Genomic DNA, 15,425 nt, shown 5'->3' on the forward strand with positions numbered 1-15,425 from the left:
TTTTGCAGTGAGGCCCCAGCCCAGGGCCAGGGGCCCCTGGGCACATCCTTTTTCCATTTTCCCTGAGAAAGAAAACTCAGCAGTCCAGGTTCCTGATGTCAGTTTGTAGGGCTCCCTTGGGTCTATCAGGGCAGCACAAGTTTGAGGTGGGGACAACTTCGGTGTGGGGTCCATCCTTCGATATAAGGATTTTTTGCAGTCAGGGCCAGGGGCCCCTGGGCACATCCTTTTTCCATTTTCCCTGGGAAAGAAAACTCAGCAGTCCAGGTTCCTGATGTCAGTTTGTAGGGCTCCCTTGGGTCTATAAGGGCAGTACAAGTTTGAGGTGGGTACAACTTCGGTCTGGGCTCCATCCTTCGATATAAGGATTTTTTGCAGTGCGGCCGTAGCCCAGGACCAGAGGCCTCTGGGCACAACCTTTTTCCATTTTCCCTGGGAAAGAAAACTCAGCAGTCCAGGTTCCTGATGTCAGTTTGTAGGGCTCCCTTGGGTCTATCAGGGCAGCACAAGTTTGAGATGGGGACAACTTCGGTGTGGGGTCCATCCTTCGATATAAGGATTTTTTGCAGTCAGGGCCAGGGGCCCCTGGGCACATCCTTTGGCCATTTTCCCTGGGAAAGAAAACTCAGCAGTCCAGGTTCCTGATGTCAGTTTGTAGGGCTCCCTTGGGTCTATCAGGGCAGCACAAGTTTGAGGTGGGGACAACTTCGGTGTGGGCTCCATCCTTCGATATAAGGATTCTTTGCAGTCAGGGCCAGGGGCCCCGGGCCACGGGCCCCTGGGCACATCCTTTTTCCATTTTCCCTGGGAAAGAAAACTCAGCAGTCCAGGTTCCTGATGTCAGTTTGTAGGACTCCCTTGGGTCTATCAGGGCAGTACAAGTCTGAGGTGGGGACAACTTCGGTGTGGGCTCCATCCTTTGATATAAGGATTTTTTGCAGTGTGGCCGTAGCCCAGGGCCAGGGGCCCCTGGGCACAACCTTTTTCCATTTTCCCTGGGAAAGAAAACTCAGCAGTCCAGGTTCCTGATGTCAGTTTGTAGGGCTCCCTTGGGTCTATCAGGGCAGCACAAGTTTGAGGTGGGGACAACTTCGGTGTGGGGTCCATCCTTCGATATAAGGATTTTTTGCAGTCAGGGCCAGGGGCCCCTGGGCACATCCTTTTTCCATTTTCCCTGGGAAAGAAAACTCAGCAGTCCAGGTTCCTGATGTCAGTTTGTACGGCTCCCTTGGGTCTATCAGGGCAGCACAAGTTTGAGGTGGGGACAACTTCGGTGTGGGATCCATCCTTCGATATAAGGATTTTTTGTAGTGAGGCCCCAGCCCAGGGCCAGGGGCCCCTGGGCACATCCTTTTTCCATTTTCCCTGGGAAAGAAAACTCAGCAGTCCAGGTTCCTGATGTCAGTTTGTAGGGCTCCCTTGGGTCTATCAGGGCAGCACAAGTTTGAGGTGGGGACAACTTCGGTGTGGGGTCCATCCTTCGATATAAGGATTTTTTTGCAGTGAGGCCCCAGCACAGGGCCAGGGGCCCCTGGGCACATCCTTTTTCCATTTTCCCTGGGAAAGAAAACTCAGCAGTCCAGGTTCCTGATGTCAGTTTGTAGGGCTCCCTTGGGTCTATCAGGGCAGCACAAGTTTGAGATGGGGACAACTTCGGTGTGGGGTCCATCCTTCGATATAAGGATTTTTTGCAGTCAGGGCCAGGGGCCCCTGGGCACATCCTTTTTCCATTTTCCCTGGGAAAGAAAACTCAGCAGTCCAGGTTCCTGATGTCAGTTTGTAGGGCTCCCTTGGGTCTATCAGGGCAGCACAAGTTTGAGGTGGGGACAACTTCGGTGTGGGGTCCATCCTTCGATAGAAGGATTCTTTGCAGTGCGGCCCCAGCCCAGGGCCAGGGGCCCCTGGGCACATCCTTTTTCCATTTTCCCTGGGAAAGAAAACTCAGCAGTCCAGGTTCCTGATGTCAGTTTGTAGGGCTCCCTTGGGTCTATCAGGGCAGCACAAGTTTGAGGTGGGGACAACTTCGGTGTGGGGTGCATCCTTCGATATAAGGATTTTTTGCAGTCAGGGCCAGGGGCCCCTGGGCGCATCCTTTTTCCATTTTCCCTGGGAAAGAAAACTCAGCAGTCCAGGTTCCTGATGTCAGTTTGTAGGGCTCCCTTGGGTCTATCAGGGCAGCACAAGTTTGAGGTGGGGACAACTTCGGTGTGGGGTCCATCCTTCGATATAAGGATTTTTTGCAGTCAGGGCCAGGGGCCCCTGGGCACATCCTTTTTCCATTTTCCCTGGGAAAGAAAACTCAGCAGTCCAGGTTCCTGATGTCAGTTTGTAGGGCTCCCTTGGGTCTATCAGGGCAGCACAAGTTTGAAGTGGGGAGAACTTCGGTGTGGGGTCCATCCTTCGATATAAGGATTTTTTGCAGTCAGGGCCAGGGGCCCCTGGGCACATCCTTTTTCCATTTTCCCTGGGAAAGAAAACTCAGCAGTCCAGGTTCCTGATGTCAGTTTGTAGGGCTCCCTTGGGTCTATCAGGGCAGCACAAGTTTGAGGTGGGGACAACTTCGGTGTGGGCTCCATCCTTCGATATAAGGATTTTTTGCAGTGAGGCCCCAGCACAGGGCCAGGGGCCCCTGGGCACATCCTTTTTCCATTTTCCCTGGGAAAGAAAACCCAGCAGTCCAGGTTCCTGATGTCAGTTTGTAGGGCTCCCTTGGGTCTATCAGGGCAGCACAAGTTTGAGGTGGGGACAACTTCGGTGTGGGGTCCATCCTTCAATATAAGGATTTTTTGCAGTCAGGGCCCAGCCCAGGTCCAGGGGCCCCTGGGCACATCCTTTTTCCATTTTCCCTGGGAAAGAAAACTCAGCAGTCCAGGTTCCTGATGTCAGTTTGTAGGGCTCCCTTGGGTCTATCAGGGCAGCAGAATTTTGAGGTGGGGACAACTTCGGTCTGGGCTCCATCCTTCGATATAAGGATTTTTTGCAGTCAGGGCCAGGGGCCCAGGTCCAGGGGCCCCTGGGCACATCCTTTTTCCATTTTCCCTGGGAAAGAAAACTCAGCAGTCCAGGTTCCTGATGTCAGTTTGTAGGGCTGCCTTGGGTCTATCAGGGCAGCACAAGTTTTAGGTGGGGACAGCTTCAGTGTGGGGTCCATCCTTCGATATAAGGATTTTTTGCAGTCAGGGCCAGGGGCCCCTGGGCACATCCTTTTTCCCATTTCCCTGGGAAAGAAAACTCAGCAGCCCAGGTTCCTGATGTCAGTTTGTAGGGCTCCCTTGGGTCTATCAGGGCAGCACAAGTTTGAGGTGGGGACAACTTCGGTCTGGGCTCCATCCTTCGATATAAGGATTTTTTGCAGTGAGGCCCCAGCACAGGGCCAGGGGCCCCTGGGCACATCCTTTTTCCATTTTCCCTGGGAAAGAAAACCCAGCAGTCCAGGTTCCTGATGTAAGTTTGTAGGGCTCCCTTGGGTCTATCAGGGCAGCAGAATTTTGAGGTGGGGACAACTTCGGTGTGGGGTCCATCCTTCGATATAAAGATTTTTTGCAGTCGGGACCCAGCTTAGGGCCAGGGGCTCCTGGGCACGTCCTTTTCCATTTTCCCTGGGAAAGAAAACTCAGCAGTCCAGGTTCCTGATGTCAGTTTGTAGGGCTCCCTTGGGTCTATCAGGGCAGCACGAGTTTGAGGTGGGGACAACTTCGGTGTGGGGTCCATCCTTCGATATAAGGATTTTTTGCAGTCAGGGCCAGGGCCTCCTGGGCACATCCTTTGCCATTTTCCCTGGGAAAGAAAACTCAGCAGTCCAGGTTCCTGATGTCAGTTTGTAGGGCTCCCTTGGGTCTATCAGGGCAGCACGAGTTTGAGGTGGGTGCTCTTTGGGCCTGGGTTATATTTTTCTATGTTCATATTTCCTGCACTGAGTTGTCCACGCATGGACGCAAGGTTCTGTGCGCTAATTCCAGATCTTTTCCCTAGGAAAGCACGCTCGCCAGTCTTGGTTCCTGAAGTCAGTTTGCGATTTGTGCTTGGGATCATCAAAGCAACCCCTCATCGACATGAAAGCGGCTTGGGTCCACAACACATCCTTCTCCATTCAGATTTTCAAGGGGCAACCCTTTTTTCGTGGCCCCTGGCTCTTAGGCTCCGTCGCTGGCCCTATTCTGTGTGAAACATGGCTCACTCTCTACACTTCCTGATGTCAGTGTCAAGGAGGTGCTTGTCTCTTCCAGGGCAGGGAGAATTCTTGCTGGCAGCAGTTTTTCTCCTGGATAAATCCTGTGCCATTCAGAACAAAAAGATGTAGAAAGTCACTTGGGGCCACAGGCCTTGTGACCCGACCTCTGCCCATTTTCCGTGTAAAACCTACCTCACCCTCCCTGTGTGTTGATGTGTGTTCACTGGAGGCGTGCTGCTCTCCAAAGGCAGTGAGAGTTCCTGGTGGTGGCAGATGTGGTCTGCGAGAAATCATTCACTGTTTGCAATTTTGGTAGCACAATTCCTGTTTGGCCAGGGGAAAGATTGTTAATTATCTTGGCAATGAAAATCTGGCACCCCATTGTTTAAGGGTCTGGCAAAGGCCTGCGTAGGGGAGGGAACACCCCACAGGACCTTTCTTCACCTCATCCCCCACTCCTAGGTGTAGCAGCTCCCTGTGTGAGCAGCTGCTTTCAGTGCAGCTACCTGGGCACACCTGCACAGGGAGCTGCTAATCCAGAGGGGCTAACAGGGGTATCCCAAGTGTCCCTCCAGGAGCTATGGCTGGAACATCCAGCAGGGATCGGGGAGCAGCCGGACCCACCCGGGCACGAGCATCCCTTTGAGAAAATGCCGAGGGAAGAGCCCTCTTGCCAAGGGGCAGCACCTGAGCAGGCCGGGCAGCATGTGGGGTTCCACGGGAGAGCTTTCAACTTTCCCCTTTTATTGTGTCAGTCCCTCCTTAGAACCCCCAGACCTTCCACAGCGCTCCCAGAAAAATGAGGGGTTATGGAGAGAAAAGGGGTTTAAATTGTGGGAAAAAGCTTCCTTTTCCATTATTTCTTGTGTTCAAATCATGAAGGAATCCATTTCCCCTGCAATTTGTAATGCATGGTGTATTCAATATATATTCAAGTACTGTTTATAGAAAGATTTTTTTTTGTTTGTTTTTGTTTTTATTTGGTTAGAGGCAGGGCATTAATGGAAAAAATATGAATATACATTTTATTTTGATATCGTTCTAAATATGGAAATATATATTCAATGTATACAGATATATATAAAAATATAAAATAGAAATAAAAATAGTATTAGGAAGAGATAGACTATAAATAACACCATACATCAATCTACATTTAAAATGTAAATTTGACTATAAATGCTAAAAATAGAAATAAATTTAAATGGAGTTTAAATAAAGGGTTTTTTTAAAAGATTTTTACTTGGATAGAGTCAGGTTTTTATTTTAATCAATATAAACCTTTTAGAACTCTAAATCTAACTATAGAAATATGTAAGCAATCTATTAAGATATGTATAAAAATATAAAATATAATAAAATATAATAAATGGAATAAATGTAAGGAATTATGAAAATACAATTATATATCAATATACATTATAAATCCGAATGTGAATATAAATGTGAAAAATGTAAAAATAAACTCTGTTGAAATGCAGTTTAAGAGGAAAGGTTTTTTCTTTCGGTTCCTATCGGGTCAGAGGCAGGTTTTTTGTTCCGTTCTTTCCCGCGCGGATCTTTGGGGCATTCGCTGCTGACGGCGCAGTGCTGCCGCAGTGTGGGCAGAGAGCGGCACTGCAGCCCACCGCCCGCGGCCGCCATCTTAGGAGTGGCGATCACGTTGAAATTCGAGGACCCATGTCTGTTTTTTACACTGCCTGAATTGCCCGCACCGCCGGCGCCCCGCAACGGGATTTTCCGCGGCGTTTCTGGTATCGTGCACACGGGCCGTGGGGTCAGCAGCGCCACAAGCGTGCGGGTTTTTGGCGGGAGCCGACAGGCATCAGCAGAAACGCCTGTCACCATCACGGTCCCCACGGGCCGCCATCTTGTCGCGGACTCACTTGACAAGTGCTGCCGCCTTGTGGACACAGGCCGGTACTGCAGCCCCGCAGCCAGCGTGACCCCAAAACCACCGAGACGGCCCCGGGACCCCCAAAATTCCTTTCGGGACCCCAAAAACACCCCTGGGACCCCCAAAATTCCATTCGGGCCCCCAAAAACCCCACTGGGACCCCCAAAATTCCCATCAGGGTCCCCAAAATTCCTTCTGGGACCTCCCAAAAACTTTGTGAGACACCAAAACTTCCTTCAGGACCCCAAAAGTCCTCATGGGACCCTCCAAAAAGTCCCAGAGACCCCAAAATTCTCTTCAGTAACCAAACTCCCCCCTGAGACTCCCAAAATTCTACACGGGACCCCCAAAATTCCTCCCAAAAACCGCCTGGGACCCCCAAAATTCTCCCCAGGACTCCAAAACCCCCCCTGGGACCCAAAAAAAACCTATCAGGGACCCCGAAATTCCACCTGGGACCCCCAAAAACCCCCTGAGACCCCTAAAATTCCCTTCAGGACCCCAACCCACCGCCGTGGGATCCCCAAAATTCTACCCGGGACCCCCAAAATTCCTCCCAAAAACCCCCTGGGACGCCCAAAATTCCCATTAGGACCCCAAAACGCCCCCTGGGACCCCCAAAATTCCCTTCAAAACCCCAAACCCTCCCCCAGGACCCACAAAATTCTACTCGGGACCCCCAAAATTCCTCCCAAAAAAACCCTGAGACCCTGAAAATTCTCCCCAGGACTCCAAAACTCCCCCTGGGACTCCCAAAATTCCCTTTGCGACCCCAAAACCCCCCGTGGGACCCACAAAATTCTACCCGGGACTCCCAAAATTCCTCCCAAAACCCCCCTAGAACTCCCAAAATTCCCTTCGGGACCCCAAAACCCCCCCTGGGACCCCCAAAATTCCCTTCAGGACCCCAAAATTCCTCCTGGGACCCCACAAATACTTCCATAGACCCCCAAAATTCCCTTCAGAACCCCAAACCCGCCCCAAGACCCACAAAATTCAACTCTGGACCCCCAAAATTCCTCCCAAAAAACCCCTGAGACCCACAAAATTCTCCCCAGGACTCCAAAACCCCCCTTGGGACTCCCAAAATTCCCTTCAGAACCCCAAACCCACCCCCAGGACCCCCAAAATTATAATCGGGACCCCCGAAATTCCTCCCAAAAAACCCCTGAGACCATCAAAATTCTCCCCAGGACTCCAAAACCCCCCCTGGGACTCCCAAAATTCCCTTCGGGACCCCAAAACCCAACTGGGAGCCCCAAAATTCCCTTCAGGACCCCAAAATTCCTTCTGGGACCGCCCCCCACAAACTCCCAGAGACCCAAAAATTCCCTTCAGGACCCCAAACCCCCCCTGGGACCCAAAAAATTCTACCCGGGACCCCAAAAATTCCTCCCAAAAAACGCCTGACACCATCAAAACTCTCCCCAGGACTCCAAAACCCCCCGTGGGACCCCCAAAATTCCCATCACGGTCCCCAAAATTCCCTCCTGGGATGCCCCAAAAACTCCCTGAGACCCAAAAATTCCTTTCAGGACCTCAAAACCTCTCCCAGGACCCACAAAATTCTCCCCAGGACTCCAAAAGTCCCCCTGGGATGGCCAAAATTCCCTTTGTGACCCCAAAAGCCCCCCTGGGACACCCAAAATTCTACCCGGGACTCCCAAAATTCCTCCCAAAAACCCCCTGGGACGCCCAAAATTCCCTTTGGGACCACAAAACACACACTTGGACCCCCAAAATTCCCTTCAGGACCCCAAAATTCCTCCTGGGACCCCCCAAAAACTTGGTGAGACCCCCAAAATTCTCTTCAGAACCCCAAACCCCCCCTGGGACCCAAAAAATTCTACCCGGGACCCCCAAAATTCCTCCCAAAAAATCCCTGAGACCCTCAAAATTCTCCCCAGGACTCCAAAACTCCCCCTGGAACCCCTAAAACCCCTTTGGGACACCAAAAACCCCCCTCGGGGAACCTAAAAATTCCCATCAGGGTCCCCGAAATTCCTCCAGGGACCCCCCAAAACTCCTTGAGACCCCCAAAGTTCCCTTCAGGTCCCCAAACCCACCCCCAGAACCCCCAAAATTCTACTCGGGACCCCAGAAATTCCTCCCAAAAAAACCCTGAGACCATCAAAATTCTCCCCAGGACTACAATCCCCCCCCCCGGGACTCCCAAAATTCCCTTCGGGACCCCAAAACACCCCTGGGATCCCCAGAATTCCCATCAGGGTCCCCGAAATATCTCCTGGGACCCCCCAAAAACTGCCAGAGACTCCAAAATTCCCTTCAGGACCATAAACCCCCCCCCAGGACCCCCAAAATTCTCCCCAGGACTCCAAAACCCCCCATCAGGGTCTCACAAAATTCCCTTCAGGACCCCAAACCCTCCCCAGGACACACAAAATTCTACCCGGGACCCCCAAAATTCCTCCCAAAAAAACCCTGAGACCCCTAAAATTCTCCCCAGGACACCACAAGCCCCCCTGGGACACCCAAAATTCCCATCAGGGTCCCTGAAATTCCTCCTGGGAGACCCAAAACCCCACTGAGACCCCCAAAATTCCCTTCGGGACCCCAAAACCCTCCACCGGGAGCCCCAAAATTCCCATCTGGGTCCCCAAAATTCTTTCTGGGACCCCCCAAAAACTTCCTGAGACCCCAAAATTCACTTCAGGACCCCAAACCCCCCCACCCCCAGGACCCCGAAAATTCTACTCGGGACCCCCAAAATTCCTCCCAAAAACCCCCTGAGACCCTCAAAATTCTCCCCAGGACTCCAAAACCCCCCCTGGGACCCAAAAAAACCTATCAGGGACCCCGAAATTCCACCTGGGACCCCCAAAAACCCCCTGAGACCCCTAAAATTCCCTTCAGGACCCCAACCCACCCCCGTGGGATCCCCAAAATTCTACCCGGGACCCCCAAAATTCCTCCCAAAAAACCCTGAGACCCTCAAAATTCTCCCCAGGACTCCAAAACTCCCCCTATGACTCCCAAAATTCCCTTCGGGACCTCAAAACTTCCTCCAGGACCCACAAAATTCTACTCGGGACCCCAAAATTCCTCCCCCAAAACCCCCCCTGGGACGCCCAGAATTCCCTTTGGGACCCCAAAACCCCCACTGGGAGCCTCAAAATTCCCTTCAGAACCCCAAACCCTCCCCAGGACCCACAAAATTCTAGTCGGGACCCCCAAAATTCCTCCCAAAACCCCCCTGAGACCCTCAAAATTCTCCCCAGGACTCCAAAACCCCCCCTGGGTCTCCCAAAATTCCCTTTGGGACCCCAAAACTTCCACTGGGACCCGCCAAATTCCCATCAGAGTCCCCAAAATTCTTTCTGGGACCCCCCAAAAACTTCGTGAGACCCCAAAATTCCCTTCAGAACCCCAAAACCTCTCCCAGGACCCCCAAAATTCTCCCCGGGACCCCCAAAATTCCTCCCAAAAACCCTCCCCAGGACCCCCAAAATTCTCCCCAGGACTCCAATACCCCCCCTGGGACTTCCAAAATTCCCTTTGGGACCCCAAAACCCCCCCCGGGACCCCCAAAATTTCCATCAGGGTCCTTGAAATTCCTCCTGGGAGACCCAAAACCCCACTGAGACCCCCAAAATTCCCTTTGGGACCCCAAAACCCCCTGCCCGGGAGCCCCAAAATTCTCATCAGGGTCCCCAAAATTCTTTCTGGGACCCCCAAAAACTTCGTGAGACTCCAAAATTCCCTTCAGGACCCCAAACCCACCTCCTGGGACTCCCAAAATTCTCTTCAGGACACCAAAACCCCCCCTGGGACCCCCAGATTTCTTTTCAGGACCCCTGTGGGAACTCATAATGTCTCTCAGACATTTTTAGAGGTTCCAGGCCTTGGTCAGAAGCATTTGGGACCCTGGCAGGCAGCTGAAAAACAGCTGTGATTTTGAGTTTGAGCCATGGAATGATTTACCAACTTTGGAGGTGGAACAAGCAGTCACAAAAGGTTAGATAGTACAGTAAAAGTAATTACAAAGTAGAGGGGAAATTTTTTTAGTATTGTACAGGGGGGTTTTAGCACATGTCCAGGGGGGTTTTCACTTTGTACATGGGGGTCAGGAGTTCTAAGATGGAGGAAAGTGGGCTGATCCTGTTCTTCCTCCTTCTTTTTCCTTACCTCCATGTTCTTGGTGATGTTGGCACTCGCAGATTGGTTTAGAGTAGAAAAACACTTGGCAACGTAGGTAGTAGGTACTGGAGAATAATTGTAAACATGTTATACGTAATATATCTTATAAAAGATAGCAGCAGCCCTGGGCGGGGGGAGAGACGAAGAAGACAGCAGATAGAGAGGATGTCAGGGTGTGTGTGTGCCTCTACCCAGGCCGCTGATCAAACAGCCGCAGTCCAAGAACATAATCTGTGAGATAACTAGCGATAAACTGCCTTGAGACCGAACAGCTAAAGCCTGCGGAGTTTTTCTTTGGAAGCACGGGTTGGAGGAGGAATTTCACCACCACATGAGACCCCAGAGAAAGGCTGGGGCTCTCACAAACCCCAAATTCCTCCTGGGAACCCCCACGAACTCCCAGAAGTCCCCAAAATTCCCTTCGGGACCCCAACCCCCCCCCAGGACCCTCAAAATTCTACCCGGGACCCCCAAAATTCCTCCCAAAAACCCCCTGAGACCATCAAAATTGCCTTCGGGACTCCAAAACCCCTCCTGGAATGCCCAGAATTCCATTTGGGACCCCAAAAACTCCCCTAGGGCCTCCAAAATTCCCATCAGGGTCCCCGAAATTCCTCCTGGGACCCCCCAAAACCCCCTGAGACCCCCAAAATTCCCTTCCGGACCCCAACCCACCCTCGTGGGATCCCCAAAATTCTACACGGGACCCCCAAAATTCCTCCAAAAAACCCCTGGGATGCCCAAAATTCCCATTTGGACCCCAAAACCCCCCCTGGGACGCCCAAAATTCCCTTCAGGACCCCAAAATTCCTCCTTCAGGACCCCCCAATTACTTCCAGAGACCCACAAAATTCCCTTCAGAACCCCAAACCCTCCCAGGACCCACAAAATTCTATTCGGGACCCCCAAAATTCCTCCCAAAAAACGCCTGAGACGCTCAAAATTCTCCCAGGACTCCAAAAACCACCCTGGGACCCCTCAAAATTCCCATCAGAGTCCCCGAAATTCCTCCTAGGACACCCCAAAACTCTTTGACACCCCAAAATTTCTTTCAGGACCCCAAAAGTCCTCCTGGGACACCCCAAAACCCCCTGAGACCCCCAAAATTCTCATCAGGGTCCCCGAAATTCCTCCTGGGCCCCCCAAAAACTTCGTGAGACCCCAAAATTCCTTTCAGAACCCCAAACGCAACCCCAGGACCCTCAAAATTCTACTCAGGACCCCCGAAATTCCTCCCAAAAAACACCTGAGACCATCAAAATTCTCCCCAGGACTCCAATATCCTCCTGGGACTCCCAAAATTCCCTTCGGGACCCCGAAATTCCTCCTGGGACCCCCCCAATTACTTCCAGAGACCCACAAAATTCCCTTCAGAACCCCAAACCCTCCCAGGACCCACAAAATTCTATTCAGGGCCCCCAAAATTCCTCCCAAAAAACGCCTGAGACCACCAAAATTCTCCCCAGGACTCCAAAACCCCTCCCTGGGACCCCCAAAATTCCCATCACGGTCCCCAAAATTCCTCTTGGGACCCCCCAAAAACTCCCAGAGACCCCAAAATTCACTTCAGGACCATAAAACCCCCCCAGGACCCCCAAAATTCTACCCGGGACTCCCAAAATTCCTCCCAAAAAAGCCCTGGGACGCCCAAAATTCCCATTTGGACCCCAAAACCCCCCCAGGGACTCCCAAAATTCGCTTCAGAACCCCAAACCCTCCCCAGGACCCACAAAATTCCCTTCAGGACCCCAAAATTCCTCCTGGGACCCCACAAAAACTCCAGAGACCAAAATATTCTCTTTCAGACCCTCAAAACCCCGCCTGGGACCCCCAAAATTCCCATCAGGGTCCCCAAAATTCCTCCTGGGACCCCCCAAAAAACTCCCTGAGACCCAAAAATTCCCTTCAGAACCCCAAACCCTCCCCAGGACACACAAAATTCTACTCGGGACCCCCAAAATTCCTCCCAAAAAAGCCCTGAGACCCCCAAAATTCTCCCCAGGACTCCAAAACTCCCCCTGGGACCCTCAAAATTCCCTTTGGGACCCCAAAACCCCCCATGGGACCCTCAAAATTCTTATCAGGGTCCCCAAAATTCCTCCTGGGACCCCCAAAAACCCCCTGAGACCCCTAAAATTCCCTTCAGGACCCCAAAACCCCACCTGGGACCCCCAAAACTCCCTTCAGAACCCCAAACCCTCCCCAGGACCCACAAAATTCTACTCGGGACCCCCAAAATTCCTCCCAAAAAAACCCTGACACCTTAAAAATTCTCCCAGGACTCCAAAAACCACCCTGGGACCCCTCAAAATTCCCATCAGAGTCCCCGAAATTCCTCCTGGGACCCCCCAAAACTCTTTGACACCCCAAAATTTCCTTCTGGACCCCAAAAGTCCTCCTGGGACATCCCAAAACCCCCTGAGACCCCCAAAATTCTCATCAGGGTCCCCGAAATTCCTCCTGGGCCCCCCAAAAACTTCGTGAGACCCCAGAATTCCCTTCAGAACCCCAAACGCAACCCCAGGACCCTCAAAATTCTACTCAGGACCCCCGAAATTCCTCCCAAAAAACCCCTGAGACCATCAAAAGTCTCCCCAGGACTCCAAAACCCACCCTGGGACTCCCAAAATTCCCTTCGGGACCCCAAAACCCCCCCTGGGACCCCCAAAACTCCCTTCAGAACCCCAAACCCTCCCCAGGACCCACAAAATTCTACTCGGGATCCCCAAAATTCCTTCCAAAAAAAACCTGACACCCTCAAAATTCTCCCAGGACTCCAAAAACCACCCTGGGACCCCTAAAAATTCCCATCAGAGTCCTCGAAATTCCTCCTGGGACCCCCCAAACCTCCTTGACACCCCAAAATTCCCTTCAGGACCCCAAAAGTCATTATGGGACCCTCAAAACCCCCTGAGACCCCCAAAATTCCCATCAGGGTCCCCGAAATTCCTCCTGGGCCACCCAAAAACTTCGTGAGACCCCAAAATTCCCTTCAGGACCCCAAACCCACCCCCAGGACCCCCAAAATTCTACTCAGGACCCCCGAAATTCCTCCCAAAAAAACCCTGAGACCATCAAAATTCCCTTCGGGACTCCAAATCCCCCCCCTGTGACTCCCAGAATTCCCTTCGGGACCCCAAACCCCCCTGGGACCCACAAAATTCCCTTCAGGACCCCGAAATTCATCCTGGGACCCCCAATAACTCCAGAGATCAAAAAATTCCCTTTGGGACCCTCAAAACCCCACCTGGGACTCCCAAAATTCCCGTCGGGACTCCAAAACCCCTCCTGGGACTCCTAAAAATTCCCATCAGGGTCCCCGAAATTCCTCCTGTGACCCCCCAAAACTCCTTGAGACCCCCAACGTTCCCTTCAGGACCCCAAACCCACCCCCAGGACCCCCAAAATTCTACTCAGGACCCCCGAAATTCCTCCCAAAAAACCCCTGAGACCATCAAAATTCTCCCCAGGACTCAAAACCCCCCTCTGGGACTCTCAAGATTCCCTTTGGGACACCAAAACCCACCTGGGAGCCCCAAAATTCCCTTCAGGACCCCAAACCCCCCCTGGGACCCAAAAAATTCTACCCGGGACCCCCAAAATTTCATCCCAAAAAAACCCTGACACCCTCAAAATTCTCCCCAGGACTCCAAAACCCCCCCTGGGACCACCAAAATTCCAATCACGGTCCCCAAAAATCCTCCTGGGACCCCCCAAAACTCCCTGAGACCCAAAAATTCCCTTCAGGACCTCAAAACCTCCCCCAGGACCCACAAAATTCTCCCCAGGACTCCAAAACTCCCCATGGGATGGCCAAAATTCCCTTTGCGACCCCAATAGCCCCCTGGGACTCCCAAAATTCCCTTTGGGACCACAAAACCCACACTTGGACCCCTAAAAATTCCCATCAGGGTTCCCAAAATCCATCCTGGGACCCCCCAAAACTCCTTGAGACCCCCAAAATTCCCTTCAGGACCTGAAACCCCCCCCCAGAACCCACAAAATTCTACTCAGCACCCCCAAAATTCCTCCCAAAACTGCCCTGAGACCCTCAAAATTCTCCCCAGGACTCCAAAACTGCCCCTGGGACACCCAAAATTCCCTTTGGGACCCCAAAACCCCCCCTGGGACCCCCAGATTTCTTTTCAGGACCCCTGTGGGAACTCATAATGTCTCTCAGACATTTTTAGTGGTTCCAGGCCTTGGTCAGAAGCATTTGGGACCCTGGCAGGCAGCTGGAAACAGCTGTGATTTTGAGTTTGAGCCATGGAATGATTTACCAACTTTGGAGGTGGAACAAGCAGTCACAAAGGGTTAGATAGTATAGTAAAAGTAATTATAAAGTAGAGGGGAAATTTTTTTAGTATTGTACAGGGGGGTTTTAGCACATGTCCAGGGGGGTTTTCACTTTGTACATGGGGGTCAGGAGTTCTAAGATGGAGGAAAGTGGGCTGATCCTGTTCTTCCTCCTTCTTTTTCCTTACCTCCATGTTCTTGGTGATGTTGGCACTCACAGATTGGTTTAGAGTAGAAAAACACTTGGCAACGTAGGTAGTAGGTACTGGGGAATAATTGTAAACATGTTATACGTAATATATCTTATAAAAGATAGCAGCAGCCCTGGGCGGGGGGAGAGACGAAGAAGACAGCAGATAGAGAGGATGTCAGGGTGTGTGTGTGCCTCTACCCAGGCCGCTGATCAAACAGCCGCAGTCCAAGAACATAATCTGTTAGATAACTAGCGATAAACTGCCTTGAGACCGAACAGCTAAAGCCTGCGGAGTTTTTCTTTGGAAGCACGGGTTGGAGGAGGAATTTCACCACCACATGAGACCCCAGAGAAAGGCTGGGGCTCTCACAGACCCCAAATTCCTCCTGGGACCCCCCACAAACTCCCAGAGACCCCCAAAATTCCCTTCGGGACCCCAAACCCCCCCCAGGACCCTCAAAATTCTAGTCGGGACCCCCAAAATTCCTCCCAAAAACCCCCTGAGACCATCAAAATTGCCTTCGGGACTCCAAAACCCCTCCTGGAATGCCCAGAATTCCATTTGGGACCCCAAAAACCCCCCTAGGGCCTCCAAAATTCCCATCAGGGTCCCCGAAATCCCTCTTGGGACCCCCCCAAGATTACTTGAGACCCCAAATTTCCTTTCAGGACTCCAAAATTTCTACTGGAACCCCCCAAAAACTCCCAGA

Source organism: Lonchura striata, chromosome 21 (genome assembly GCF_050655825.1).
Source record: "Lonchura striata isolate lonStrDom1 chromosome 21, ASM5065582v1, whole genome shotgun sequence".
NCBI lineage: Eukaryota > Metazoa > Chordata > Aves > Passeriformes > Estrildidae > Lonchura > Lonchura striata.